Here is a 5,968-nt window from a genome sequence, read left to right as displayed (position 1 = left end):
TCGCTATAAGATTGGTTTCCATGATACAGATTCAGGGTGGGACTCAGAATTATCTCTGTCGATGTCGAATTCGGGGGAGTATCTCTTTTTTTCCAATTTTCAGCAACGTGTTGAGGAGAATCCTTGTTTCTGTTGAACATGATGTAAGAAACATGGACAGCGAACTCGTGAGTTTACAATTCTTCTTGTTTGTACAAAATGTCTTGTCATTCGTTCGCAGCAATAAAAAAAACACTTTACCCAATGGTTCAAAAGCTGAACTTGTTCCACACGGGAGCTGGGAAAGGCCTCTCGACATTTCAGCCGATCAACAATTGAAAGCTGAATAATTTCACCCGTTACACCGTGACACCAGGCAGCAGATTTGCCTCCCGAATTTTCCCTACACGACACTTCAAACCGATGAATACCTGCTTCACGGAAAGAAGAATTGTGTTTTTGGTTCTTCAGATTTAAAGATGTCGTGCCGGCCGCTTTACCATTTCAGCTCTCGCCAATCGCCCCCTCTCCCTCCTATAAATAAATAAACTCTCACCTGCTATTGCAAGACGGGAGGCCCGAGGAGCCTCAGTGCCCACATGGGGACATGAAGAAGTCGATGTGTTATGGAACCGGTTGTACCTTGAACTCCAGTCAAAATGTTTCGAAGGTTCAACTACTTTAGATGGCGCTGGAGCTCACAACCGCAGCATTTCTCGAGTGTATAATTATTGTAGAAATAACGCGCGCTGACCGATTGCTCCACTGGAGCCGCGCACGGTCTGTGTCCCCAGTGCTCCCATCAAACAGCTTCATCCTCGGTCTCTCAATTATCACTTCCTGATCTTTCCCACACAGAAACCTCCAACCAAGAGGCGATTCGTTAAACATCCGCAGTGATCTTTAAAAGCCGTGGAATCTGAAACAATGCCCCTGAAGAGAAGAACATTTAATTATATTATTATTGACTAAAGGCCAATTTTTTCATGGTACTTTAAGGAGGATTTGGGCAAAGTGGGAGCTGAAATTATGAAACTCTCTCCGGGCTGTCGGTGATTGGAGAGATGGGCGTTATTTCATTTGAAAACCGAGGCTCGGAACTTCCTGATGGAGAAGTGTGAGAGAAGATTGTGGTTAGTGGCAGTTGCCGGGGAGATCGAGAGGAGAGGGAGAAAAGTCAAAGTCACAGCTGTGACAGCTCAAGTGCTCTGCTTATCTGTAATATTTAGACAGTAATGTACAGGACAGGACAAACCAGTTTAGAATGTGACCGTGACACGTGAATGTGACGACACGTTCTTGTTTCTGGGCTCATTGAGGTGGGAGTATAATTCTCGATGCGAGGTTCATATCCCGGAGAATCCCTAATTTAGCCCGGGACTTTTGATCTTGAGCTGCGGTTCAAACTTTTGCGATGAGGGAAAGGAAGTCCCCAAATCACTCCACCTGAATCTCAAGCGCTTTCGGAAGAAATTCAGTTCAAACAATCAGGACTTTAAAGGCACCTCAATGACCTGCACTTTCATTGATCAAGCTTTCTTTGCAATTGCATTCGACCTTGAAACTGCTCTGGTCTTTCATCTCACTGAAGCAGAGTGTGGCCGCTCTGTATCTGTGAGCATGTCGGTGACGAGGTTCGCTCTGATATTGGTCGCTTTCAATTTTTAAAATTTCACCAAACTCAGGGAAAAGAAACCGAGAATCGAATTGTCCCTGTAAGTGATGAATTGAAGGGATTGGTGCTCCAAGCAGATCTGGAAAATGCGCAGTGCGGTCGCTCAGGAATTCCAAATCCACCCTCTCACCACTCGGCGATCATATTAACTGAGCTTTACTCTGGCCCAGTGTCACCGCGCTGAAATCGAGTATTTCTCCGGCACGTTTCTCTTAACTTCACAGTTGCTGGTTTAAGAGTGAAGACCGGCTCGTTGGATTTTCACTCCTGCAAGTTTCAACCATTCATTTTGGAAAAGTAAACTGACAGTAGACAGCTGTTATATTGGTCACTGCAATCAAAAAGTTCAGCTCAGTGAGTTACTGGTTCAGTGGGTGACTTCTTCACCTGTCTCGGTGGTGCTATCGGTTGGTGCGAAAGTTTGATGGTTCGAGCCCTAATTTTATTTTCCCTCAGGATTCATCGCCTCAAAGTTCCAGGGTTTCAATGTGTGTTTTGTCTGCAAGAAAATGTACCGTGATCATTGCCGGCTGAGCAGGGCTGATATTCCACCATTTACCCTGTTGTCGGAGAGCAGGCACATGAATCATATAAAGAAATGGAACATTGGCTTCACGGAAATCACAATTCATAACCCATTTATTTTAAACGGGTTTATTTTAAATGAGTTAACACCTGCCTTAAATGGTAGACTCAGGACAGTCACACAAACAGGTTAAATCTTCATAGAATAATTACCACAGTCATTTTTACACTGGACGCCGCACGGTGACTTTTCTGTCAGTGAAGAGAGACGAGAAAGACCAAAGTGCCGTTTGCCCCTCTCAGTGTGGCCCTGAAGGACTGTGTCCAGGCTGAAGTTATGTTCCCACCGGACGATCCTCCCCCCAGATTGTCCTTTCTGAGCTCCAGTCAGGTGATGCTAAACACTCAGGAGGAAAAGACCAAAATCTACAACAAGGTGATGAAAACAAAACTGATTTATTTAACAGATATCCAGAATATTAAATTCCAGCCCAGTTATAGGGGTTATTAACATCAGGAGAAACAAACCCCAACTGTCAGAATGAACATGGTTCAGTCCTGGATGGGATTTACAGCAGAATCCAACCCCTGTAGTCACTTTTGAACTCCCTGGTGTCTCAGCACGTGTGATGACTGAGTGAATCCCTTCCCACACACGGAATCATAGAATCAGAGAAAGCTACAGCACAGAAGGAAGCCATTCGGCCCATCGTGTCTGTGACGGCCGAAAAAGAGCTATCCAGCTTAATCCCACTTTCCAGGGCTTGGTCCGTAGCCCTGTAGGTTACGGCACTTCAAATGCACATCCATGCACTTTTGAAATGAGTTGAGGTTTTCTGCCTCGACCACCCTTTCAGACAGTGAGTTCCAGACCCCGACCACCCTGTCCACTTCTGTGTATCCTCTAACTTTATCACTGCTATCCGGAGGTCGAGGAGACAACCATTCGCTCCTCTATGACATAAATCGTGAATTATACCCTGACCCCGACGAGCCCAGAAACAAGAACGTGTCCTTAAATTAAAGTGTTCCAGACACATTCTATGAGAGGTCTGTCTGTGCGATGAAATGGTGTTTTTGAACAGTCATTCTGATATCGGTTTCCTCCTCAAACCTCAACAAATACCAATTCCAAAGTGTGACTTTGTCGCTGAATTCCACAAATTAGGTAAAAATAATAAGCGACACAAAGCACTGCTGGGAGTTGAACCCAGGATCGCCTGTTTACAAGACAGATGTTTTAACCAACTGAACCACAGCACCAATTCACAGCACCTGTTCCCCACCTCGTCTCACTAATATCGATCAGTGACACGTTACTGTCTGTTCGAGGCACAGACCGTTTTATCTTTGTCTGTTTCCCTTGTCCGTTTACCTGTGCATCCTGATACTGCCTGCATTTCTCGCTGTGTTTATCTTTGTGCATCCATCAGTGTGTTGATACACGGATGATTAAGTGTGCTTGTGTTTGTTACATTAAATAAATTAGGGGTTCAGACAATTCGGGGTTCAGACAATTCTCGCTCTGACATTGGAGAACTATTGAGTCATAGAGTTATACAGCACGGATAGAGGCCCTTCGGCCCATCATTGAGCCGAACTTTACAGCAAAGTGTTGTTTATTGTGGTGCTGAAACGAAAAAACCGAAGAGGTCCAAAAAGGGAAAAGGAGCAAAAACTTGTGAGGGAAAATAACGACAACAATCAAGGTATTTACAGGTATATTAAGAGAAAGAAGGGTGACTAAGAGTAATGTGGGCCCCTTAAAGACAGATGGAGGTGATATTGTAATTGAAAATCAGGAAATGGCAGAGTTGCTAAATATTTAATTTAGATCGGTCTTCATGGAAAAGGATGAGGCGAACATAGCAGAGACACGAGGAAAACCGTAAATAAATCAAGGGGATTCAGTGTAAATCAGATAATGGCGATGGAGAAAATAATGAGATTGAAGATTGTCAAATCTCCAGGACCTGATTTTACCATCCCAGGGGAATAAGAGGAATAGGTAAGGAACTTGTACATGCTTACTCATGATCGATCAAAACTCTCTTGATTCAGGAATTGTTGCTTTAATTGAAACATTGTCAATGTCACTCCATTATTTCGGATGGGTCGGAGAGATAAAGTTGGAAATTCTAGGCCTATCAGTCTGACGCCTGTTGTGGGGAAGTTACCAGTATCCGTTATTGGGGAAAGAATGACTGAGCACTTGGATAAATATGGAGTAATCAGAGAGAGCCAGCATGGATTTGTAAAGGGGAAGTCAAGTCTAACAAAGCTCGTTGAACTTTTTGAAGATGTAACTAACGTGCTCGATAATGGAGTGTCTCTGGGTGTTAGATGGACATTGACTTCCAAAGGCATCCAATAAGGGACCACATAAGAGACTGTCAACAAAAATGAGAGTGCGTGGAATTTAAGGCAACCTATTGAAATGGGTCGGGAGTTGGTTAGAAGGTGGGAGGCAGAGGCCCGGGATAATAAGGGATGTACTCAAATTGGCCGGATGTGATTAGTTCTGGGGCATCAGCTTTTTCCGATATGTATAAATGACGGAGATGAAGGAATAGAGAGCCGAACACTCACGTTTGTCGCTGACATCGAGTTAGGAGGCGCAGTGAGTAGTGTAGATGGGAGCATAAAGTTACAAAGGGAAATTGATAGATTCAGTGAGTTGGTAAAACTGTGTCAGATGGAGCTTACATAGAATTACATCGAATGTACATCACAGAAACAGGCAATTCGGCCCAACGAGACTATACCGGTGTTTATGCTGCAGACGAGCCTCCTCCAACCCCTCTTCATCTAACCCTATGAGCAAACTCTAATATTCCCTTCTCCTCTATGTGCTTATCCAGCTTCCCCGTAAATGCATCCATTCTATTCGCCTTAACTACTCCTTGTGGTGGCGAGTTGAACATTCTAACGCCTCTCTGGGTAAGTCTGTTTCTCTTGAATGCCAGATTGGATACATTAGTGACTGTATTAATGTTTCAGAAGATGGGATGATCGAGTGAATCTCTTCCCACACACGGAGCAGGTGAAAAGTCTCTCTCCAGTGTGAGTGCTTCGATGTCTCAGCAGTTCGTTTCTGATTTTAAATCTCTTCCCACAGTCAGAACATTTAAAGGTCTCTCAGTGTGAACTCGCTGGTGTGACAGAAGGAGGGATGACCGAGTGAATCTCTCCTTACACACGGAGCAGGAGAACGGCCTCTCCCCAATGTGAACTCGCTGGTGTCTCAGCAGGTTGGATGACTGAATGAATCTCTTCCCACACACAGAGCAGGAGAATGGCCTCTCCCCAGTGTGGGAGCATTGGTGCATCAGCAGGGTGGATGACCGAGTGAATCCCTTCCCACACGCAGAGCAGGTGAACGGCCTCTCCCCAGTGTGGGTGCGTTGGTGCATCAGCAGGGTGGATGACCGAGTGAATCCCTTCCCACACGCAGAGCAGGTGAACGGTCTCTCCCCAGTGTGAGTGCGTTGGTGTGTCAGCAGATGAATTTTGCTTTTAAATCTCTTCTCACAGTCAGAACATTAAAAAGGTCTCTCATCGGAGTGCACTCGCTGGTGTGACAGAAGGTGTGATGACCGAGTGAATCTCTTCCCACACACGGAGCAGGTGAACGGCCTCTCCCCAGTGTGAACTCGCTGGTGTCTCAGCAGGTTGGATGCCCAAGTGAATCCCTTCCCGCAAGCAGAGCAGGTGAACGGCCTCTCCCCAGTGTGAGTGCGTTGGTGTGTCAGCAGAATACTTTTGCTTTTAAACCTCTTCTCACAGTCA

General features: G+C 45.3%; 1 non-coding gene across 1 annotated transcript; it reads right to left on the bottom strand.

The window, feature by feature from the left end:
- Positions 1-3,368: 3,368 nt before the first annotated feature.
- trnat-ugu (transfer RNA threonine (anticodon UGU)) lies at positions 3,369-3,442 on the bottom strand. The gene has a single exon. It is a non-coding gene; the product is annotated as a tRNA-Thr (tRNA).
- Positions 3,443-5,968: the final 2,526 nt, after the last annotated feature.

This window comes from Heptranchias perlo, unplaced genomic scaffold (genome assembly GCF_035084215.1).
Source record: "Heptranchias perlo isolate sHepPer1 unplaced genomic scaffold, sHepPer1.hap1 HAP1_SCAFFOLD_266, whole genome shotgun sequence".
NCBI classification, from domain to species: domain Eukaryota; kingdom Metazoa; phylum Chordata; class Chondrichthyes; order Hexanchiformes; family Hexanchidae; genus Heptranchias; species Heptranchias perlo.
The sequence above is the reverse complement of the archived record's forward strand: the minus strand, read 5'-3'. Positions and strand labels throughout refer to the sequence as shown.